General features: G+C 40.5%; 1 pseudogene; it reads right to left on the bottom strand.

Moving 5' to 3' along the window:
- The window catches only part of LOC103752532, a 57,283-nt pseudogene extending 35,610 nt beyond the window's left edge, over positions 1 to 21,673 (bottom strand).
- Positions 21,674 to 25,844: the final 4,171 nt, after the last annotated feature.

Here is a 25,844-nt window from a genome sequence, read left to right as displayed (position 1 = left end):
CCTCCTTTATAGTCCTCCAGCCCCTGCTAATCATGTTAGTCTCCCTTGGTGACAACCATGTATCTTTAATGCCTTCAACCAGCCACCCCATTAAGGCCTGCTCCCCCCTGCATTGGCCTAGGTTGAACAGCCTATATCGCAAGGATGCATGGGTGGTTATATAACTCAGCTGTGAAACTTCTGAAGGACTTAGACTGACATCATTTGCTCCCATTGAAGAATCGCGCTCAACACACAGGGACAAAACCAAGTTTCGGGATGCAAAAGCAAGAGGAATTTATTCATACACAGGCGCCTGCGGACGCAGAGTCCCGCTCGGGTCAGGACTTGCGTGCCGGGCTTAGTTTGGGGGGGCTTTTTATAGAGCAGAAGCAAGGTACAGAAGCAGATGCATGGTTACAAGATTATTATTAGTGCATTTCAATGGGTACAAGGTATGAGGAAACAGTATTGCCAAATTCAGAGGGGGCTATGGGTGAAACTGATTGTTATCGTTAACTTCCCAGTAGGGGCTGTTATCACTAACTTCCCGGTAGGGGCCTCAGGGTGGTGGCAGGTGGTCCGACTGCAAATGTCCTATCTTCCACTGCTAGTTTCACAAGACCTGGGTTAGAATCTTGGCTTATCGAATGGCTGATTACAGTTCTTTTTCTAAAATGGCCTTCCTGCTGTCAGTCGGGTCCTTCAGCACTTGTGTATGGAGGAAGAAATAAGAGTAAAGAAATAAAACTGCAGGAGTCCCCTGGTCTTTTCTTGGTTCCCTGATAATCCATTCAGGTCCCATGGCTGCCCCCTGGTAGCCACATGTGGCACTGAGCAGGGACCTGAACTTCAGGGCAGAGACCTGTGGGATCCTGACTTGTCTAACCGCTTCTTTGTGCTTCTGTAATTTGCTTGGTTTAAGGCTGCACTAACTCCATTTTGACTAGCTGTTTCAGGCAAGCCCGGGCATGCCCAGGCATGTTGTAATCTTCGGTTACCACCCCTATCCCGGAAAACTATAGATCAAGCTAGCCTAGGCATATAGCAGCCTTATAAGGTAAAAACAGAAACTTCTGGCCCCACAGATAACAGTCAGCGCATTCCAATGCCCTAAAGACAGTCCCTACCAATAAGAATCTTCCCCGTATTCAGGGCATAGGACCATCCAATCATTTTAAAGGATGCTTGGTGCATGCAGGCTTCTGTGAAACTTCCCTATAAAAGCCTATACCCTTAGGCATATAGCAGCCTTATAAGGTAAAAACAGAAACTTCTGGCCCCACAGATAACAGTCAGCGCATTCCAATGCCCTAAAGACAGTCCCTACCAATAAGAATCTTCCCCGTATTCAGGGCATAGGACCATCCAATCATTTTAAAGGATGCTTGGTGCATGCGGGCTTCTGTGAAACTTCCCTATAAAAGCCTATACCCCACCCTTGATCGGGGCTCTCAATATGGATCTGCTGCGTTGGTGAAATCTGAGGGCCCAAGCTTAAGCCAGAATAAAGACTCTTTGCTGTTGCATACACTCTGGACTCCTTGGTGGTCACTGGGGGGTCTTGAGATCTGGGCCTAACAGACCCTTCATGGTTCATTGCTACTCAGGAAGTTGTACGCAGGGTACACTCTGAGACGCCAAGGACACCAAAAATAAGAATGGGACAAACTGAAACTAAAGCTGTTTGGCTGGAGGATTAGCTAAAACTTTTGCAAGTCGTTTTAAAAGTATATTGTGTTAAAGCATCGAAGCGAGTTCCTCCACTTGAAAAGAAGGCCATCCCATTCAGTAAGCTAAAACAGGGAACTCATGAACCTTATGTTGATTTTGTTGATAAGTTACGGGACAAGTTATAAAAAACCTTTTTCCCCATGATAATGTCTGGGATATACTGTTAAAAATGTAGACTTAATAATGCTAATGCTGAGTACCAACAGGGCTGCTCACAGGAGTTTAAAAGATTATATTCACACTTGCCATGACATTGGTCTGCCTTCTTATAAAGCCAATTTATCATATACTACCCTCCAGGGTGAAAAAAGGAGTAAAATGTGTTAGATATGAAAAAACAAGCCACTTTAAAAGAAATTATTAAAAAAGCCAGTGAAAGGCGAGTGTCTCTGCTGGCCCAGCTTCCCTAAGAATATGTCCTGATGTGAAAAAGAAAGATACTGGACCAATCAGTGCTGTTCTAAATTTGACAAATATGGCAGTCTTGTTACTAATGTAACTTCAGGAAACTCCCTTCTGGGCCCAGCCCTGGCTCCTTGGAAACAAATGTAGGAAAATTGATGCTGTGAGCATCTGAACAAGCACACAGACAGAAAAAATTATCCCTTTAAATGTTTAGTTTCTATATAAACTTATAACTTTGAGTGCTCTACCTTTACAAAGAGGTAGGAGACTAAAACATTTTATAAAGGAGAGGGATAATAGTGAGGAATCTTCCCTCTAAGTGCAGTGTTTTAGTTCTACTTCTCATGAGAGATTGAGATACGGTGTTCTTGGAATGCATGGTCAGGTAAATTGTAGTGTTAGTGATTGAATACTTCCTTTAAGTTTAAAATAAAGCACTAAAGGACTAGTCCTGTCAGTGTTGTCCTGTCTTGTCCAGGAGAGCTGGATTCTTCTCTGTCATTTGTCCATGAACTCCCTAACCTGTCTTCTGATAGACTGGGACACCAAGGACACAGAGCTCCAGCAGCTGGGATCCACTGAAGGGCATCCCCAACCTCTTGCCCCCTTCTCCCAATCCACCCTTCACCCCACCCATGAACTACCCAATGGCCTGGATTGCTGGAATTAGCTCTTTAGACAAGATTCCTCAGTTTGGAGGTTAATAGGCAATTAATTTGCTGTTTTTCAGTATGGACCACAGGCTACTATGCTTTTTCTAATAGACTCAATGTTTAAAAAATGTTAAATGTTGAGGCGCTCCTGGTCTCCACATTCCTGAGCAACTATCCTGACTGGACAATAAGTTCATCTTCTGAGATGGACCGATACTTCCCCAGCAGCATCAGACTGACTTACACTGGGCAGGCACTATCAGGTCCCCAGTTCCAGAATCCTGGCTTTTCGGAAGTGGTTTATAGCAATGGAAGTCTATCTTTTCTATATTCTTGGGTACAAAATATGCCTCCCCCATTTGTAATGCTGCCATTTCCCTTGCCTATCATACCAAGCCACTGGCCTCCAATTCCAAAACCCCATCCACCTGCACAATTCCATCCTAGTGATGGTTTTATAAATAGAAAGGAAGTGAAAGCAACTCAAACTCTTGAGAGGGGTGAAAACACATGCACAGAGCAAGACCTCCCCTCACAAGCTGCTGGCTGGACCTCATACGGTAGAACCGCGCCCTCGCTCCTGCGAAACATTCCCAGGAAAGATGAATGGGCTTCATCTTTGGCTCAGTTGGTGAAGTGAGAGTGGATGGGGCACTGCATTCCCGGGCCTAGACTATGAAGGCAGAGAGGTGCACCGTATAACCCCAAGGGTGGCTATGGCCTAGACAAACCTAGAGCTAGGCTTCTGAGGGAGCAGTATAATGAGGCTCTATGAGCCAAAGATACTATGAAGTCAAGTGCTGGTGTGGAGATCAATTTGGGTAAAGAAAGGAATGGCTATGGGTCTGTTACCCATTTCCTGCCACCTCCACAGATCCCAGTGATACCTGAGATTCAGTTGGTTAAAAGACAGAATAATGTGAGGATGGAAGTGTACAAGTCTACTGATGTGAGCCAATTTCTGCCACTGAAGCAGCTGTCATCTAGCATGGCTGGGGAAGACTCAAGGTTTCTGTCCCTAGCTCAGAAGATGCTCAGTGAGTCAGGCTTCCCAGGGAGCCATGGCTTCTTGCCTACCCAGCTGGCCCAGGGCAGTAAAGTTGATAAACACTCCAGTTTGATTCCAGGGTGACCAAGAAGCAACACTCGACAGGATGTGTTCTTTCTAGTTCTGATTTGGAGCCTAAAGTAGATGGGGAACCTGAAGCCTTTGCCATCTCTCCAAAAGAAGAGGTGATCTATATGCTGAAGAGAGATGCTAGGTTTGGCACCTTGTGTTCCAAGGATTTAGAAAATGGTAAAGTGGAAGAGGATGCTGAAGATGATGTGTATGAGATAAGCTGTTTTCACAAAATCAGCAGGCAGGGCCATCTGATTCTTCACAAAGGCAGACTTTACCAAGAGGTTGGCAAGGTAATAAGCTGCAAATCTCCCCGACACTCTGTCACACATGTGAATACCTCTGTGGCTTCCAAAGTGAAGGGAAACAAATCAGAAACCACCTGCGGAGGGATCCAGAAGAAGCCTGCCAGAGTTCTGCAGCAGTGCTCACAGCCCAAAGTTGATGCAGTAGTTCAGTGTGATATGAGCTGCGCTGGTGGAGCTCAGGAGCTGTATGACTAGGATGATATTGAGGTGCAGGATGAATACAACCACCTGGATGATGACAGCTCTGCAACATCACTCAGATGCTGAGTGCCACCTACAAAGGAAGAGTTTACCAAAGCCTTTGCCATGATCAGAATATCTTTTGAAGAACTCCAGTATACAACAAGCAAGTTAAGAAAGATGTAGCACAGGAAGGCACAGTGGTGCATCCTGCAGTGCCAGCTCCTTAGAAGGCTGAGATCACTTGAGTCAAGAGTTTGAGACCAGCTTGAGCAACAGACCCACATCTTGGAGAACAAACCTCATCTTCTAAGAGAAAACAAAATAGTTTAAAAAATTAATTAACACTATATTGCTACTAAATAACAGGTTTAATAGTGATTTATGATTTGGCAAAGGATTTCAAAAGTTTAATAAAATAACCAGTGGAAAAAAAAGTTAAGTGTTAAATGTTAAAAAAGCCTTTCCCAACCTATGACCAGAACCCCAGGTTGTTTGTTTTTATTTGAGCCTGGGATAAGCAATATACAAAGAGAGAAATTTAAACTCTAAATTTATCTTTAATAATAGAAATTAATTTTAAAATATGCTTATATTAAATTACATTTGCAATTTATGATGTTTGCTGTTACTAATTTAATTCTTGATGAGTAACTCACATTTTAAGAAAAAGCCTTTCATTTTGGTTTAATTTCAACAATGCAGGTCATGATAAGTGACTTTATCATAATCTTGTTCATTATCTGAAATAAATTTGAAAAAGTTAAAAAAAAGAAAAAGAAATGAAAATCACTGTTACCACTTTTCTCCCATTTGTAAAAAGTTTTAAAACTAAAATTACTAAATTGGAAAAAAGAGCAGAGTTATGAATAAGGGACTGTCATTACAATATCTTAAAAAGTGAGTTCCTTTTTAAATCTTCAAGTAAAAGGTAAAAAATATACCCTTAATAAATTTTTACAACAAAACCATAGTTATTGTCAAAAACAAAAAGGGAGAAACATTAATTGCTTAGTACCCCCAAAAGTAAATTCTTACAGTAGATGAAAAATTTATTTATGAATGTTATTATGTCTCATGGCATTAAAAAAAGGGCGATGAAAAACTGAAAAGAAATGGCAAAAGAATATAGAAATGAAAAAAAGGGAGATTTCGATGACTTGGATGTTTCCAGAATAAAAGATGATAAAAATGTTTGAACAAGTGAGGAAAAACATTTAAAAAAGTGATAAAGGTCTAAATAGGTCTATTAAAGACTGAATGTTTTGCGAGACAATAGAAAATACGTATATATGTATAAATATATGTGTATAAGACAAAACTTTTGCTGAAAAAATTTTTGAGAGCCAGGATGGTGACACACATCTTTGGTTCCTGCAGATGGACCACTGCCAGGGATGGTCTGCATAATGATTTTACAAGTATACAGCCCTCTCTTATGAGAAAACATTTAAATATTTTTAGTTTTCAGCTTTCTCCCTTTAGGTAATAGGCTTGAATAAGACTTCTAGTTATTGTGACTTTCTTTGTGACTAGAACAAAGGATACTTGCCTGTTACTCTCTATATGAATAATATTCAACAAAAAGGGGGGCTAAAAATAAATTACTAAAACAAACACTGTGCCCTGGTATCCAGGTACTATGGAGATATTGTGTTGTTATTATGATAATTGTTACAGCATGTAAATAATAAAAATAAGTAAATAAATAAATAACCTTCGGTCTACTCCTCTGTCTTGTACTACACACCCAGTTACAGACTCACATTGGACAGAAATAGACAAATATTGGGGTTGCTTATAACTACTGGGAAATGTCCTTTGTGTTTCTCTAGATTTTGCAAGTGTTACTTTTGGGATTTTTCACAAAACTCATATGCTTTAGGTTGTCATTTGGCTCAAGAGGAGCTAGATTTTGCCTCTCTGTATCATGGATACAGTCAAGGTAACAAACAAACAAACACCCCCCCCACACAGCTATTCGGCAGGGTTGGTTGGGATCATCAACTGATTTTCCTGTCTATATATGTGTGATGTAATCCTCTCCTTCCTTCTGAAAAACCATAGATCAGAATATGGGGGGTAGGAGGGAGGCTGGTTAAGAGAATAAACTAATTTTGTTAGTAATAAAACACTTCTTAAAATTTCTAAGATCAAAGTTCAGTCAGACCCATATTTGAATTTTTTCTTGTTAACGGTGATAAAGACTGGCTTGAGGATTTTTGTTCAAGCTTTACATGTTACACAGTAATTAAAATTACCAGACTAGCATTACTAACCTTCTAGAATGTTTAATGGCCATACTTGGAGGCCTATACTAATCTGATCAGAAGGACTTAAAGAAATAATAGTTTGCTCCCTGCTCTCCAGGTCAACTAAGTCCTGGGGGACTATGGGACATCTCAAAATGTCCTGTAATTGTGATGAGTCACCTTTCCAGGTCCATTCTGCACCTGCATATTTTACTGATGCCTCACCTACAAAGGACATACTTAGAAAGTTCTTGCTAGCCCATTTAATTCTGCAACAAAATGAACTTTATGCCATATCTCTTGTCCTCGGAGACATTCATAATCCTGCTAACATTGTTTCTGACTCAGCCTATGCTGCTTATATGATTTCATTACTGGAAACAGTAACTATTGTACCTCATGACACTAAACCAATTTTACAGCTCTTTTCACAGCTTCAAAATGTAATCCTACGTCATCCACATCTGAGTACATTCATCTTTACCTGGGCCATTGTCTACAGGAAACCGACAAGCTAATTCCTTGGTGGCCCCTGTCCAAGTTCCCTCTGAGGCCCATTGATGACATTCTGTGATCCATGGGCCCACTCAATTTTTGCAGAGGCATTTCCACATTCCACTATCTCTATCACAGGAGATTGTCTTTGATTGTGATCAATATTTAACTGTACTTCTTTCCCTTTACCTCCAGGTATTAACCCATAGGGTTCTTCCCCTCAAATGTTATGGCAAATAGATGTTACTACTGTTCCTGAATTTGGACGTCTTAAATATGTTCATGTTACCATGGATACTTACACTCTTTAGCCTCCTGGACCACAATGCTTTCAAAACTACCACTACCACCACCACCACCACCACCACCACTACCACCACCACCACCATCATCATCATCATCCATATAATTGATCATTTGTTACAAGTGGCCACAGGAAAGGATAAAGAAAATGTAATATATTATACACAATAGAATTTTTCAGCCTTAAAGAACATTTTCAGGAAAATGGATGCAAATGGAGATTGGGAAAATTGGGCCAATCACAGAAGGACAAACATACTAGGTTTTCTCTCATCTGTGGTTCTTAGATTTTTGTATAGATACATAAAATCACATATATTTGTATGTGCATGCACGAATATGTATATGACTGAAGTAATGATGTCTAAGTGGACAAAGTGAACAACAGGACCAGTAGACAGATGAATGGATAAGTGTGGTACACACATACATACAATAGAACTTTCAGCTCTAAAGAAAAATGAAATAATGAAACTTGCAGGAAATCAGATGGATCTTGAAAGAATAATATTAAGTGAGGTGACCCAAAATCAGAAAGACAAAACTACATGTTCTTAAATACATGTGGATTCTAATTTGCAATATATACGTGTATATACATAAATGGATGTAAATGTGAGTACAGCCTAAGAATCTAGAAGTGAGACCAAGAGAGGGTAAGAAGATATTCTGAGAAAGAGAAAGGCCCAAAAGATACATGTGGCATGAAAGTGGAAAAGAGCTTGGGGGGCGGGCTATCATTCCATGCAGAGAGTAGTGGGTATAGAGGTGTGTGTGGGGGCATGAGAGTAGATGAGAATAGTTTAAAACACAATTTTTTTGAAATGCAGAGTCAAATATTCCATCATGGAGTGGGGAGGGGCTTGTGAGGCCCTCCATCTCCATGAGGATTTACAGGTAATTAATGATTTTCAGGTGGAAGGGCTCAGCAGGCTCTTCCTTTTCCTGGGATCTATAGATAGGTAGTTTGTGAGGGGAGGGAGAAACCTTTTCTTCAGTGGCATAGTCACTGTTAAGTTGCAGAAACTCTTATAAATAATCCATCTGCTATCAGTTCAAACACACACACACACACACACACACACACACACACAATGACACAAAAAGTAGAAGAGACTAGAGACTACTTGGGAAGAGGAAAGTGATCAATAAGAGGGAAATGGGGTGAATATAATTGATATCCACTATGTACATGTATGAAAATGTCATAATGAAACCCATCATAATATATAATTAATACATGCTAATAAAAACTTAAGTACCTTGTGAAAGCATATTTATTATAGGAAAATGTAGAGTAGGAGGGAGATCAGTTCTATCCAGATCCAAAGACAATTGTTACTGCATCTGTCCCAACCCAAATTAAGGATTCTGCATTCGAGTAAGCAGAACGGAGATGCTTGCCTATAACCCCTGCTGTGTTTCTTTACTGTTATCTAATTTGATCTATCCAGTAGCAGGTAAATAGAGACATGCTAAAGTTTCTAATTCATTGTCTACACAGATAAAGTTCTAAAAGTAACTATGTTGTCTGCCCATTTCTGCTTGGACTTTCACCTTTCTATGATCATACCCATGACCTCTGGATGCTTCAGTAGGAGCAAAAGTCCGTATTTCATTGTGTTACTTGAATCTATTGCAGCACTAAACACATCTCATGTGTTGATGACCAGGTTTTCCATGGTAAATTCAGTCTGTTTATTATGTTTTTCCTAGAAAGCATGGGAAAGAACTAATTGGTTCAAAGCCTTAGAAGTTACAAAATAATTCAATATAACAGAAGCATTTTGTAAGGTAAGCCAGATAGTAGAGAATAGTTTAGCTAAAGAAAAGTTGGGCAAATATTAAAATTGCTTCTAAGTCTTAAAATATAAGCTAAGCCTCAAACTCTAAATCCTTTCTTATTTCTCTTTTCCTTACCCACTGGAGAAAATCAGTTCCTCTGTGATCTTCAAATATAATTTATACCACATCATTTACTAATATTGTCTGTTCTAACATATTATATACTTTATTATGTTTAAGGGTCTATAGCACTGCATGCATACAAAGGGCATCACTGTTCTCAACCTATTCAGTCCTTAATGCCCACCAGTGTTCCTCTGTTAAAAATCAAGAAAACCTCCCTGACATTTGCACACACTTCATCACTCCAGTTATCATTCCCTACAACAGTCTTATTTTCCCAGTTAATCAAAGCTGTCTCAAAGCCTACCTCAACTTGAAGCTTCCTAGATCTCCAAAGATTAATCTTTTAGATGCCTACCTATTCCTCTGTTCACTAATTCATTGTCCTGCCATTCAGAGAGGTTACCTTACATGCTATATTAATGATGTTATCATCACACTTGGATGTAGAAGTCTTTCAGTCTGCTCCAAAATAGCTATCTAGAATGTGGTAGATATAAGGCCTCTAATTCTAAGTAAACTGTTATCCTAAAGGATCCCTAAACAGTATTGGTTTTAATATTCTACTTTATTAAGAAAAAGAAAGCTAATCTGAGTCATATCACCCACATATTATGTGATTGTACTTTTTCCATTTTAATCAGGAAATAGTCAATAAAGTCCCAAAGATTATTGTGATCCAGAGATTCATGATGTTCTTTCATTTTTTCCCAAAATAAACCGTTTTTGGACATCAGCATTTTAAAAGAAATTCTTAGGACTCTCTGGGAGATAATGTAAAACAGGGAAGGCATTGCACAGCTGAAAGAGGAGCAAACTTTCATTAGCTCAAACAGTAAGCATTTACAGGCCATTATGTACTGTCCAACACTTTTCTATGCACTGTAAAGATGGGTTTGACATGTGTCCTGTGCTTCCATATACCTGGCATTTGAAGAAGCGTGGATGAAATGACCAGGGCTGCCATATACACAGCTTATGTCACAGCTTCAGAATCACTTATATTCAATTCCTGATCACAAATCTATAAAAAAATTTGGGGGTTATCTACTGTACTGTGTCCTACTGAAAGCACTGAGATCCAGAACAGCTAGTCAACAGTTCTCAGACACCAAGCCAGTGACAGCAGAAGTAGAACAAGTCTTCACTAAAGTTTACCCTTCACATATTCCACCAGTCACCTAAAAACTCTTCTTTTGTTGCAATTTGGAAACTGCATCAGAACAATCCAGGACATGTCCAAATCACTTAGCACATTTGTATTAAGAATTTGATGCTCTCCGGATGTCACACTTGCTGACTCTTCTGGTCTTTACTTGTCCCTGCTTTAGGCCAGTACCGTAATAAGCACCACAGAATGCACGTATGCTGCCAGTTTGATCCAATTAGATACAAAATCATGAAATCTAGATTGTAGATCCTAGATGTAGATCATCTTGCCTAAACTGCTTTGTATAATATCTTTCATAAGGCTAAGTTACAGCTCTCTGCAAAAATAAGGTAAACTATTTTTTTTTTAACCAAGGCATCCTTGCCTTGAGGAGCAAACATATCATGATCTTTTAATCTATTTGAACTCTTGATGTTAAAGGTTGTGTGGCATAGGTTGCTAACATTTTCTGACAGTGTACTATAGTAAGAAATGCAGTCTAGAACCTAGATTTCTACACTTAAAAATAAAAAATCAGGAAAAAATTTAAAGCTTTGATAAAAATAAAGCAGTCATATTTTTCTTATTCTATTTCATGTTACCAATTTCCCTTAAGCCTTAAATGGGTTTGATAGCTCACAAGCAGGTTAGATATTATAAAAACAATAGGACTGAGAAATAAATTAGCTAGGAAATTACTGTGTATACAAAAGCAAACCCGCATGGACACTACCTTCACATACTTTGAGATGGTATTGCTATGCAACCCAGGCTGGCCTCAGACTCATCATGTAGCTCAAACTATACCACCACACCCAGCAATTGAGAAGTCAAAAATTTAATTTAAAGATGCACGGTAGCTCACATCTGTAATTTCAGCAATCAGGAGGCTGAGTCAGAAGAATTATAACTTCAAGGCCATCCTGGGACATTTAGTAAAATATTATATCAAAAAGTATATTAATAGTACCTTGACATATTAAATTCCCACTGGCTATATTATAGATGACACCCGAATCAAAACGCCTAAAGTTTTAAAAGTTTTGTCTGCAAAAGTTGCCTTTTGCTCTCCACCCCTTACTGTATTGCAATAATTAACTACATAGCAATTGGAGTAGCAATATCACCCTATTTTGATGACACCACCTTATCCTAGGTTGACATTGCATTGTAAATTGCCTCTTCCAAAGCATTTTTTAGTTTTTTTCTTTCCTTGGGGTTAAAAATTCTAAACCAAGTCACTTACTTACTTTCTTTTTCTTTCTTTCTTTCTTTCTTTCTTTCTTTCTTTCTTTCTTTCTTTCTTTCTTTCTTTCTTTCTTTTATTTAGAAGAGGGTCTTACTATGTATCCTAGATTGACTCCTATTTTGTGACCTTCTTGTCTCAGGCTCGCAAGAAACTGGGAATATAGGCTTGCACTGCCACCCCCAGATTAATACTTTAAAGGTCTAAAATAGTAATTGCTGAAGTCAAATATTGCAGGGAAAAGGACTGAGAAAATCCTTGTGTCAAGACTCACTAATTGATATTATTTATTTTGTTTTTTAGAACTAAGAATTTGGAGAACAGCTTATGTGGCCCAAGTATTTCCTAATACTATCATTTGTATGTGGAGAAATGTATTTGGCTAAATAATTATAAGGACTACTATGAAATGAATATTAGTTTAGTCCATTTATGCCTGCAAAGAGAAAAAGAGAGAGGGAATGAGAGAAGAAGAGAGAGAGGAAGGAGAAGTGTCGGGAGCTATGCTTGACATAAGCATTGGAAATTAAAAGAGTGCCACTTTAAGAGCTTCTGAGCTCCCTGCTTCAGTGGTCAGAGCTGACAGGATCTTCTGGAAGATGCAGCTACATGCTGTATCCACAGTAACCTTTTGGTTTCTGTTAGTAAAAATCACCTAGGTAACCCCAACCCCAACTCAGACAAAAAGGACCTGGGGGACCCCACAGTTCAGTTCCTCTGGAGATCTCTCTTCGACCTGTACCTGCCTTCCTTTCAATAAATTCCTCACGTAACTTCAGACTTTTGCCTGAGTGTCCCTCTTGTTGAAGACCCAAGTCTGGTGGGCTTGGGGGGCTTTTGACAATTGGCGCCCAATGTGGGGCTTGAGGACCCCTGGCACCAGGCTGCCCAAGAAAGATTTTTTGAGGAAAAATTGTTTTTTGGGTAAGTATGCTTTTGTTAGGTAAGTATGTCCTTTTCCCTTCTTTCCTTCAGTATATTTTTCATAGTTATAGTTTGCAAGTTTCAGGGTTTGGATTTTAGAGTAGGGGACAGAGTCAGGAAAAAAGTAAAAATGGCATCTCAGACAGGAGAAGCAGTTTCACTTGACTTCTGGGCTGCTTGGACATTTGTTAGAGTGTTTGCTGAATACTGTCCAAGGAGCTTGTTTCCAAGCCAGTTTTTTCATACATCTAGAAAGATGATTAATCTTTATGAAATTCATGAGGAGGTGAGGTGTAATGCTTCAGAGTTTCCTCATCCTTACCCGGTTCCTGGCGTTCAGTGTTCAGGGAAAAAGCAGACACAGATGGCTAACTTTAAATTCTGGTGCAGAAAATCAGACCTAGATGTTAAAAATGGACTGTCCTGTTGAAGATGTTTTCTGCCTGATGTCTCTTGCTTGTTGTTTCAAACTTATGTAGGATAGGCTGAAAATGTGAGAGGCTGACTCTGGGCAGAAACTGGTCCTTTCTGTTCAGACTCATGCTAGTTCTCACAAACATCTGTTCTTAGGAATTTTCCAGGTTCAGACTGACCCTCTGACTCTGTGAAAGGCATTGAGAATAGCCTGAATGTTTTAGTGCCTTGACATGCAGGATTTTCTTTGGCTAAAAAGGCTTCCACCTCAGGGGTCAGTCTCCTTGGGTCCCTGAAAGGGTGACCTAATCCAGATTAATCATACGAGAAACCTGTGGAAACAGGTGTAAGAATACAATTCCGCTGTGATTAATCTAATGGGGAACAGTTTGAGGGCTGTTCAGGACGCTGATGAGGGCCATCCACAGCGATGCTTTGGGACGTAAATCTGGCATGCCCATGCGATGTCGACACTGTGCCTTTTGCAGATCTGTGTTGGGTGCCATTCCCAACATGTTTTGTTTCAATTTGGTTTGATGGTACCATTTAACAAATTTCCCTCAGTTTGAGGCTGGCAAGGCTTTGTTTGGACAATGGCATTTTTGGAACTTGTCTTTCTATGTTCTTTCCAGATAGCACAGGTCAGTGGCTCAGGTATGTGAAGTGTTCTTCCTGACAGCACAGTACTTTGTGGCAGAAGTTGCTTGTGAGGAGTACTCTAAACAGGTGGCTTGTGGCAGAAGCTGCTTGTGATAAGTCTAGGAGCTCTACAGGTAGTTCATGGCAGGAGCTACAGGTAATAATGAACAGGTGATTGTGGCAGGAATCACTCGTGATGAGCTCTTGAACCTATTTTACTCTTTTCTAGGTTCCACTATTTTGCAAAAGATGTCAAAAAATATTGTGTGCACTTTAAAAATTAATATTAGGCTACTGATATCAGTTATAAATTTTTCTTTGACTTGTTTGTCTCACTTTGACTGTTCAGCGTGTGTCTCCATGGTTACCTGATGCACCCTATTGTTTCATGGATATGTTTTATGTTACCTTAACAACCCATTGTGTATGTTTGTGTCATCCTTGCCTACCTGTTTCTAGATCTTTCAGGAACAGAGGAGTGTCCACCTTCCGTTTGTTGATTGTTGCCTTGGAAACCTGCATGGTATATGAATACTTCTTTTTACTTACAGATCAGTCTGCCTTCAGACCTTGAAGTGCACACTTCAACGTCAATGACACTTTTGCCTTTACAGTATTTCATTAACTTTTGCTTGTATTAAATTTTCCTTTTAGGAATTTTCTTTTAGGTTGACACTTCTTCATTACCACAAATATGGGACAAGGTAACAGTCGTCAGCTGTTTATTTCTATGCTTAAACATATGCTTAAGGAAGGAGGTGCGAAAGTGAGCTCGCAAAAATTGAATGCCTTTCTGGAATTTATTGAACAGGTTTGTCCTTAGTTTCCTGAACAGGGCTCTTTGAATATTGAAGTATGGCAAAAACTGGAAAAAAATTGCAGGATTTTTATGACACAGAAGGACCTCTGAAGGTTCCAATCGATGCCTTCACTCTTTGGATGCTCATTCGAGATTCTTTGGATTCTAGATCAGAAAAAGAAAAACTCTCTGAAAAGGGCGTGTTAACTTGTATTAATCAGTCTTCTGCTCCTCCAGGTTATGAAGTAGGAGATTTTCTGAGGTTATTTGATGCTTTGCGAGATCACTCTGATGAGGAGTGCGATTTATCTGAACAGGTTTCTGTTTTACACTTACAAGAAACTTTTCCTTCCTCTAAAAAACAGAAGCAGTCCGGAAAGGATTCTCAGGTACCACATACACATTCTCAAACAAATTTGCCTTTTGCAGGTTCTTCTCATGCTATAGGACTGTGTCCTCCTCAGATACGTAGCAACTCTCTTGCTATGACCATGGTACACAATCCCTCTGCTTCTTATTCTTTACCTTTAATGTCACCATTACAAATAAGTCTGCAGCATGCAGTTACTACTGGAGAGGATGTGTCAGGATTTCATGTCTTTCCAGTTATGGAACGTGATGATGGCCAGGGAAATAGGGTTAGAATACATGTCACGTTTCCATTCAAATCTCCGAAAGAGCTCAAATCTGCCTGTGCACAGTACGGGCCTACAGCTCCTTTTACTCAGGCTGTGCTAGAATCTATGACTACTGAAGCTTTGGCTCCTAATGATTGGAAGCAAATAGCTAGAGCTTGTCTGTCAGGAGGAGATTTTCTTTTATGGAAATCAGAATTTGGGGAATTCTGTCAGGTTACTGCTGACCTAAATAGGGCTCAAAATATTCCCATTACTTTTGAGATGCTTGCTGGTGAAGGCCAATATAGGGAGACAGACCAAGAAATAAACTTCCCTATTGCTGTCTATGCCCAAACCGGTGCTGCAGCGAAAAAGGCCTGGAATAAGCTGCCGACGTCTGGACGACAAACTCAGGACTTGGCTAAGATTAGGCAGGGTCCTGATGAATTATATCAGGATTTTGTGTCTAGGCTGTTAATGGCTAAGGCCAATATAGGGAGACGGACCAACAAATTACCTTCCCTATTGCTGTCTGTGCCCAAATGGGTGCTGCAGCAAAAAAGGCCTGGAATAAGCTGCCGACATCTGGATGGTAAACCGAGGACTTGGCTAAGATTAGGCAGGATCCTGATGAATTATATCAGGATTTTGTGTCTAGGCTGTTAACGGCTGCAGGCAGACTTCTGGGTGATTCTGATGCTAGCTTACAGTTTGTGAAACACTTAGCTTATAAAAATGCTAATTCTGCATGTCAAGCTGCACTTAGACCATATAGGAAGAAAGAAAATTTGTCTGATTATATCAGACTTTGTTGGATATTGGCCCTTCCTATACACAAGGTGTGGCCATTGCTGCTGCTCTGCAAAATGAACCTGTAAAGGATGTTTTATTACAACAACATAATAAGAAAAGATGTTTTAAATGTGGCCGACCTGGACATTTTCAAAATCAATGCCCTCGTGGTAATGTTACTTACAAAAAGGAAAAAGGCCCTCCTGGGTGCTTTCACGGCAACTTTAGGATGATACAAAATGGACCTCAAAACTACATTAGATCTCATCCGGAAAATGGAAAAGGTGTAATATTAGGCACCAACAGCATGTCCATGTCAGGAGTATTAGTCTCTCCTGAAATCATTGATACAAATTATCAGAGAGAAATAAAGATTATGCTACATCCACCTTCAAAAGTTTCTGTTATTCAATAAGGACAAAATGTAGCACGGTTAATCCTGCTGCCTTTGCTTCCCTCACAAAAAAGACCTAAAAGAACCCGAGGCTTAAAGTCCTCTGGTACCTTTTGGGTTCAGAAAATACACAAAAATCGGCCAGAATTAAGTTTAACCATTAATGGCAAATGCTTCATGGGTTTACTGGATACCAGTGCAGATGTATCCATAATCTCAGAACAGCATTTATGGGCGGGTCCTGCACACCGCATTGCTGCTCGGGTCCCTGGCTCTCCACGGCTACTGGATGCTGGTGACTCAGTGGTCGCTGCACTTCCAGGCGAATTCCATTCCAAGCTACCGGGCAGTCCCTCGAGGTTTCGTGATCCGCCGGCTGCCAGATCATGAGGGGAGGTGCAAGAACGGTGAAAGCAGAATCTCCGCGAGTCGTTGTTTATGAAGGGATAGCCCCCTCCGGAGAGACTGAATCATAGGCAGTAAGACACAGAATTTAGCTCAGTCAGGTACAGCTCTTTTATTCAGTGACTCAGCTCAGTTCCAGATCTTAGTGATTCAGTTCCAATAAATTAGGGGGAAACCAGGATATTTATAGTGTGGAGTCAGTAGCAAAAGCCTTAGTTGATAGGTGCTTTGTAGGATGCCCCATTTACATGTGGTGGTGGGCTTCTGCCAGGCTGTCAGACAGTGCCTGATTATCACACAGGAAAACCTGGCAGTTTCATGCCGGAGGATATGTATCTGTGACGAGCACTTCCAAAGGTGAGTCAGGAAGAGAGTAGGAAGGCGCCCAGCTGAGAAAGAGAGCCTCTGCATATGAACACTGAGCCGGCTTGCCGCTATCCGGACATGGAGAGACTGCTACCTTAGACAGCAGGGGTCCCCAACAAGCATTGGCCTAAACATGGAGAAGTGTCATCACAAGCCCTAAGGGCCAACTCATCTTATCTTGGGAGAATCCAAAGTCTGATAATTGACTATGACCCTTTTTTTTAGTGATTTTAGCAATGGCAGTAATTGTCAGCAAAGAAATCTTATAAAACACTGAGGAAGCATCAAAATAACACCCAGCATGACCAGGGGGCCAACAAAGGGTAGGAGCCATGAAAACAAGGGATTACTAAACCAACCTAATTGTTTGGTGGGTTGAAATCTTGAAAATAGATCATTACAAAGTTTTTTGAGAGTATTAACATTGGTCTCAACAACATTTGATTCATTCACAAAAAAACAGCATTCCTCTCCCAATACTACACACGTTCCCCCATGTTCAGCAGTTATTAAGTCCAGTGTTCTTCTGTTTTGGAGCACAACCCCGACAAGAGAGTTCATTTGTCGTTGGAGAGATTCGAGGCTGTCAGTAGTGGATGCCATTGCCTGGTCCAGCTTGTCTCGAAAGTCTCCTGCCAGGTGACAGGTTTGTATAATAGCAGCAGTGGCAGTGCCTCCAGCACCCAGGGAGAGGGCAAGTCCAAGTCCCACTAGCAAAGGGATGAAGATTTCTCTCCACTGACAGCTGTGAAGGTGTAGGGCAGCCTCTTCTTCCTCAAATAGGTACACCTGAGGAGTAATCATTACAGGTACACAAAACGTGGACAAAGAGGAGTTAACACAGTGTTGGGCTTTTCCTTTGCACCATAGAAAAAGAGGAGGGGCAATGCACACTGTCCTGGAGACAGTAATGTTAGTGAGGCATTTGTAATGAGTAGGCTTACTCTTGCTGGAAATGCAAATTGGATAGTTAGCCAGTTGTTCGAATAAGGGAATATCCATCAGATGAAAGTCGGTGAAATCTTTTTTTGTTTCTGGGTAAAGAAGGGTGGTATTAACTCGTACTGCTGTCAGTAAAGGTCTATTGCTGGATGCACAAAAGAAGCAGTTAGAGGCATTGGGGTGGGTGGTGAAGGGAAGAAAGTTAGCAACATACTGAATGTACTTGCTCCAGGACATAGTTGATCTTATCTGGTCCTCTGTTTGTCTTTCCTGTAGAATAATATTATGAGTTAGCACAGACTTAGCTGCAGGTACAAGCTGTCGAGATATATGAAAGTCAGCTGTAGGGTACCTAGAGAATGCACCTGAGTAGAACTTTTTTATTACTCCAATACACCAGCGATCGTCTCAACTATAATGAGCCTTGGGAGGCTTACGTCTTTGCTACTAAACATACTCCCACTGCTGTTATATGGCAGGATTGTCCATTATTATGGATACACTTGCCTGTCTCCCCTGCTAAAGTCTTACTTCCATACTTTGAAGCCATATCAACTTTGATTCAGCTCATCAGGTCTGAATCTACTAAGTATTTTGGGCAGGAACCTGCTAAAATCATAGTTCCTTTTAGCAAATCTCAGGTTGATTGGTTGTTTCAAACTTCTGAGGCCTGGGGAATTTCCCTAGCTAATTATTCAGGTTCTATTGATAATCATTATTCTAAGCATAAGCTTTTGCAGTTTTGTCAGACCACTGATCTTATATTTCCTAAAGTTACAAGCTCTGTTTCTTGCCACATGCCTTATTGATTTTCAGAGATGGGTCTTCCAATGGAAGTGCCTCCTATGTTGCTGATGGGAACACTGTAGTGGTTCATACCTCTCAGTCCTCAGAACAGGTTGCTGACCTTCATGCTGTGGCTTTAGTTTTTCAAAGATTTCTGGATCAAGAGTTTAACCTTTATACCGATAGTTTTTATGTATATTTTGCCTTATGTGTGTTGGAAACTGTTCCTGTTATAAAAACTTCTAACAGTATGGTACATGAATTATTTTCTCAAATACAGTCTTCTATTATTGCCAGGACAAGGAAATTCTTTGTGGCTCATATTCGAGCACATACTAGTCTATCTGGACCCCTCACTTGAGGAAATGAGTTGGCTGATCTTCATACTAAAATTGCAGCTTTTTCTGATGTGGAGCTTGCTCAGCAAGCCTATGCTAAACATCATCAAAATAGTAATAGTTTGCAGCTGCAATTTGGTATCTTGAGAGAAGCTGCTCGGGATATCATTCGCCACTGTCCTCAATGTCCTACTGTTTCTCAAGTCCCACATGTAGGGATTAACCCTCGTGGGCTTATTCCTAATCAATTATGGCAGATGGATGTTACTCACATTCCTGAATTTGGACAGTTAAAATATGTTCATGTTACTATAGATATCTTTTCTTGTTTTCTCTTTGCTTCTGCTCTTACTGGTGAAAGTACTAAACATGTCATCACTCACTGCATTCGTTGCTTTTCGGCACTTGGAACTCCCAAAATCTTGAAAACTGATAATGGTTCTGGGTATACTTCTCACTAATTTCAGGATTTTTGTGTACAATTTGCTATCCAACATAAAACAGGTATTCCGTATAATCCGCAAGGTCAGGGCATTATTGAACGTACTCATGGTACTCTCAAGTTACAATTGGAAAAGATTAAACATAGTCAACTGACTGTATACCCATTCACCACAAAATCCATGGCATCATGCTCTCTTTGTTTTAAATTTCTTAACCCTGGATGCCCAAGGTTGCTCTGCAGCTGATAGATTGTGGCATCCTTCTTCTTCCACAGATTATGCCAAAGTCAAATGAAGGGATCCTTGTACGGGACTCTGGCATGGACCAAATCCTGTCCTCATTTGGGGGAGAGGGCATGTTTGTGTTTTTTCTGCAGGATGTTGACAGTGCATGTTGGGTACCTGAACGCCTCATTTGATTTGCAGAATCTCCGGACTCTACACCGCCTGTGTCATCACGTTGCACCAACTGACATCGCACCCTGTGTTCCCAATTTTCTTGGACTAGTTTTTGCTTGGACTCTTCGTGTTTCCTATGGACTGTTTTTTGCCTGGACTTTTCTGTGGACCTCAGCTATGATGCACCACTACCCTCCTTGCTCGATGATTTGTCCCGTGATTTATGCGCCATTGTTCTGATCCTGTCTCCGTCTTCCCGTTCCCCTATGTGCCCTTAGGTTGTTAGTTCCTTCAATTTTGTCTTGCGCTTGGAGGGGGGAATTAGGCCTATGCAGCCCAAGCTCAGCCTAAGCTCAGCAGTGCCTGCATGCTGATTCAATGCTGATTCATAATTCGATTCAAAATGCGATCTAACAATTCAAATTCAGTCCAAAATTCAAATTTCTATCTCAGTGGCACCGTGCCACAGTGTTATTTCCCATTTCTTCCCCAAAGCCATGGCCAATTGATGGGAGCTTTCCGGAGGCCAGTTAGCCAGTGATGGGTAAGATCCTCTCCGAGGAGAGCAGCTGCTGGCCGCCCCCAATGGCTTTCATTCTGGCAGAGGACGACCTAAGACAGGCACGGTCTTTCCATCCCTGTCTTGGCATGCACATTAGCTTTGAAAAATATAAAAAGAAAGGGGGAAATGTTGGGAGCCATGCTTGACATAAGCATTGGAAATTAGAAGAGTGCCACTTAAAGAGCATCTGAGCTCTCTGCTTCAGCGGTCAGAGCTGACAGGCTGTACCTGTATGATAAATTAGATCTTCTGGAAGATGCAGCTACATGCTGTATCCACAGTAACCTTTCTGTTTCTGTTAGTAAAAATCACCTAGGTAACCCCAACTCCAAGTCAGACAAAAAGGACCTGGGGGACCCCACAGTTTAGTTCCTTCTGGAGATCTCTCTTCGAACTGTACCTGCCTTCCTTTCAATAAATTCCTCGCGTAACTTCAGACTTTTGCCTGGGTGTCCTTCTTGTTGAAGACTCAAGTCTGGTGGGCTTGGGGAGCATTCGACAGAGAAGGAGGAGGAAGAGAAGGAGGAGGAGGAAGAAGAAAAGAAGAAAGGAGAAAAAGAGAGAAAAGATCCTCAAGGAGCTGGAGACTAGTTTTTAGGCCTGAACTCACAAGTCAACACACATCCTTCTCATATTATTCACATTCCTCATCTACTCCCCAGACATCCCTTCAAATACTTAAGTTCTCTGAGGTTGCTTCCTTACTGAGGATGCCAACTCTACTCACAACTTCTCAGGGTGCCATCCCTTCGATAAACCTGATTTTTTTTCCCACACAACTCTAATAACTTGAGTATTATTAGTTTTTGGATAGTAAGGATACACACTTAGTCAAGCAACAATTTCACAGTTAAATAGAATTGAACCTTACCTGGGTACAGAGACTCCTTGCAATTCTAAAATTTTCATGAAAACTATTAAACAATGTTTGGAATTTCTTATCACTATAGTCAAAATGCTGCTGAAAAATGATGGAACAGATCACATTGCTGGGAACACAGGACAGAAGGGATCTCGGATCACAGGGAGATCCTAAGAACAATGGAAATCTTCAAATCATACAAATCTTAAACTTTCAAATTAAAACTATTGGGATTGGTGAACTACCTTGAAACTCCATGATTGCTGTTAAGGCCTAAATGATGCTTTGTTGTTTCCCCAAACTGAGATGGCTAATGTGTGCCACATTGCTTTTTAATTTCACCAGAAATTCTCCATTCTCTATATTTCAAATATCCTCATTCAGAAGAGGGAAACACATGAATATAGATCACTAAAAATATTAATGAATATTACCAGGAGTGGTGGTACGTACCTTTAATCCCAGCACTTGGGAGGCAGAGGCAGGTAGAAATGTGGGAGTGGAGGGCAGGGTAAACCAAAACTAAGGATGCATGAAAAAGCAATATGGAAACCTACTAGTTTATAAAGTAATGGAAATTTTAATTAAAAAGAAGATCTTAAATAGAAGTACTCTGCATAGGTGGTTAATGCTGCACTCAGAAGTCATAGGGTTTCAAATCAAAATCCCAGTGCCAGGCATGGGGCCCCTCCCCATGAGTTGTTGGCCAGGTAGCCCCCAGAGGTTCTCAAAACAACTACCATTGCTCTTGGATGTCTCCAAGAATAGACAGTAAAATCCTATTATTGAAGACAGCACACACTCTAGATACAGATATAGTGAAGCTAGAAATGAGCTGGAAGCTTCTTCTTTGCTGGATAACATTCATAGAGGCTAAAGTATTATGTAGGCTGTTTTATGGGAGAAAAGGCATCAGTGATCACATCCAGCTGTAGATACAACACTTTACAATATTTAACTGCTTGGCAAGATATGCCCATTGGTGCAGAGTCGTGAAATTTCTAGGGGTAACCTACTACTTCTTGATTGGGTTTGAGTCCCACTCCATGGAAGAAAATACATACCTGGCACTGTAGAACTGGAAGCCTATGTATAGGGAAGTCACAGATTCTGTAGGAGAATCTCTTACTGGCATTTTGTCAAATGGACATGTAGTTAAACTGCCTTCTAAATATTTATGTTAATACCCATAGAGCAGTGCAGCTCTCAGCCTTGGTCAGAGGGCTCTTTGGTAGTTGGTAAGAGTCAAAAGGAGTGACCCATAATGGACAAGAATGTTGACAATAAGTCACTGTTGAGTGCTTGGCCCCAAACAAGACATCTATGATACCCTTGGCAGCCCAGTGAACTTTGAAGAACATCGGGTAGGATTGTGGAACAAAAGCATGAGGAGAATTGGAGTTTTCTTCTTAATACAACATGGACATTGCAGTCATGAATGCACAGTAGGTGAAAGAAAAGAAAACAAAAGGAAGAAAAAAAGAAGGAAGGAGGGAGAGAGGGAAGCAGTGGAGTCGGGAGAGAAGAAAGGAAGAAAGAAGGGAAGGGAGAGAGAGAGCGCCATCAGGGTAGGAGGATGACTAGTTGAGAAGAAGTGGGTTGGCATGTGAGGGAGAAGGATTAGAGAGGCTGCTGGTGGTGACTGCAACCACATTTCACTGTATACAAATATGATATTGTCAATTTAAAAATTAATCTAAAAATGTTGCAAGGACAATAGTTCTGTTCAAACTGTGAAGGGATTTCCAGAAGAGGTGAAATGGCATGACCTGGAGTGTGAGGTTTCAGTATAAGGGCAGAATGAAGCCCAGTGAGGTTGAAAACAAGTGAGGAGATGAGGGAAGGTCAAAGTCACAATGGAAAAGCAAAACCAACTAATAGAAATTTCAACTTTAAGTACAAATTCGCATACAAAATTACCTCCCATGTGTATATGAACCCCAGCACTCATTGCTTTACTAATTAAAATTCTAAAATTTTATTCTAAGATTTAGACAGAGGTATTTATAGAAATTATTCTATTTTACATTACTAACTTTAAAGACTAGAAACTACCTATCAGTCAAAAGCAGAGGACTGATTGAATAAACTACATTGCATCTAAGTCAGCTGAATATTCTACTACTCAGCACCTAAGGTTCTTGAGAATACTTTACAAGTTAAACACCAAGGATAATCAATATATTCTATTGGAAAAGAAACTCAAAAACATAAATGGCACATGCTTCATGTTCATTTCCATTTCTGAACATTTCTGATACAGTATTGCTAATATCTCATGAATAGTATTCATCGATAAGCTCCATTTTCACAAGTGTACCCTAGTTATACAAATACTTCTTGTAATAACTGTATTTTATCTTAATAACAAATGAGTAAATACGCTATTAGATAATTGCATTATATTGGATTAAAAACATGAGACTTCACCACAGAGAATAATAGTGTTTTTAAAAAAACGTTTATTTATTATTTTTATTTTATGTGTATGTGTATATTGCCTGCATATAGGTTAAGTGCACCCATGTCCTGCAATGGCTGTGGAGGTCAGAAGAGGCTGTCAGATTCCCTGGGACTGGGGTTACAGACAGTTATTAGCTGCCATGTGGATGCTGGGATTCCAACCTGGGTCTTCTGCAAGAACAACTTGTGCTTTTATCCACTGAGCCATCTCTCCCGCCCCAGAATAATAGTGTTTAAAAAAATATAGGTATTAGTGTCCTCTTCATTATCCGAAAATTCAATAGAAAATGTATTGGAAAAAAATTAGATATTCCCTCCAACCCACAGGCCTCTCTCTCTGGGGTAAATCGATCACACCCTTTCCACCTTGACTCCCCCAGCCTCTTTCATGCTCCAATCTCCCCCACCCGTCTCTCCTCCTAGTCTGGGTCCTATCGCAGTCCTTCTCTTGTCACCCCAGACACCTGGGGAACCACCTCTGCTTCCTGATCCTTTGCAACCAGACCAACTCAGTTCCTTCTCAGTTCCTAGGAGCACTCTGTGCCTGGCCCCACCCTCACCTCCCTCTACTTCCCTGAGTCTGCAGGGCTCGCCAAACTCTTTCCTGGACACTGGGGCTGACCATTCCTGATCCATTGCATCAAGACCAATCCAGCTCCTCAGTGCAGTCCCCAGGAGCCCTTGGGGCTGCTTCCTGCCCCCATCTTCCTTTGCATCTCTGAGTGGCGCTGCCAGCAGCTGCCCTAGACCAGCATCTTTCCTGGGCCAGGCTGCCACACCAGTCCAACCCCCAAATTCCTGAGGCCAAAATATTTCCTGGAGGGATCCACACCTTAGAAGAAAGCCTGAGAGCACCTGATCCTCATCTGACTTCGGTCTCTGTGGGAACTCCTGAAGACAAAAGCAACCCGCCACTCCAATATAAAATCAAAAGAGAGAACCAGAAGCTTAGAGGAACCAGCTTTTCATGTCACAAAAGTAAACCACAAAGACACATAAAGTTCACAAAAAGAAACAGACCTAAACTTGAAGGCTTGAGTCTCACACAAGAATCAGAAACTACAAAAGAAATTCACATGCCAAAATCACAGAGGAAAACATTACCTGAAAAACCAAAATAACATATCCCCAGCAAATACCAATAGTCCTCTAGAGGAGTACAATGAGAACCCCCTAGAGATAATGCAGGACATGGAACTCAAAAGAACAACTATAAACATGATAAAAGAATTCAGTGAATTTAAAGAGCACACAAGTCAAAGAACTGAAGGAAAATAGGGATAAACTTCTGAATGAATTACGAAAAGAGTTAGAAATATTGAAGAATACTCAGGCTGAAATGAAGAAGGAAGTGAAACACTTAGTAAGCCAATTAGAAACAACAGGAGAAAGCCTAACAAATAGTATGAATGAAATGGAAAACAGAGTATCAAGACTGGAAGATAAAGTAGATGACCTAGACCACTCAAGCAAAGATTATGAAAAATTTAAGAAATAACAAGAATGGAATATGTAAGAATTGTGTGACAGCATAAAAAGACTAAACTTATGAATCATAGGCACACAAGAAGGAGAAGAATCTCAAGATATGGCATGGACCAGATATTCAACAGAATCATGGAAGAAAATTTCCCCAAATTAAAGAAAGACATGCCCATATAAATACAAGAAGCATATAGAACACCAAACAGACAGGACCAGAAAAGAAACTCTCCATGCCACATCACAGTAAAAACACTAAACATACAAAACAAAGAGACACTACTGAAAGCTGCAAAAGAGAAACAAGTCACATATAAAGGAAAACCCATTAGAATTACAGCTGACTTCTCAGTGCAAACTATGAAAGCCAGAAGGGGCTGGACCAAAGTATTCCCAGTATTAAATGGCCACAGATGCCAACCCAGATTACTATATCCAGCCAAAATGTCTATTATAGTCAAAGGGGAAAGAAAACCCTTCCATA

Source organism: Nannospalax galili, unplaced genomic scaffold (assembly GCF_000622305.1).
Source record: "Nannospalax galili isolate Female #2095 unplaced genomic scaffold, S.galili_v1.0 scaffold2108, whole genome shotgun sequence".
Classification (NCBI taxonomy): domain Eukaryota; kingdom Metazoa; phylum Chordata; class Mammalia; order Rodentia; family Spalacidae; genus Nannospalax; species Nannospalax galili.
The sequence above is the reverse complement of the archived record's forward strand: the minus strand, read 5'-3'. Positions and strand labels throughout refer to the sequence as shown.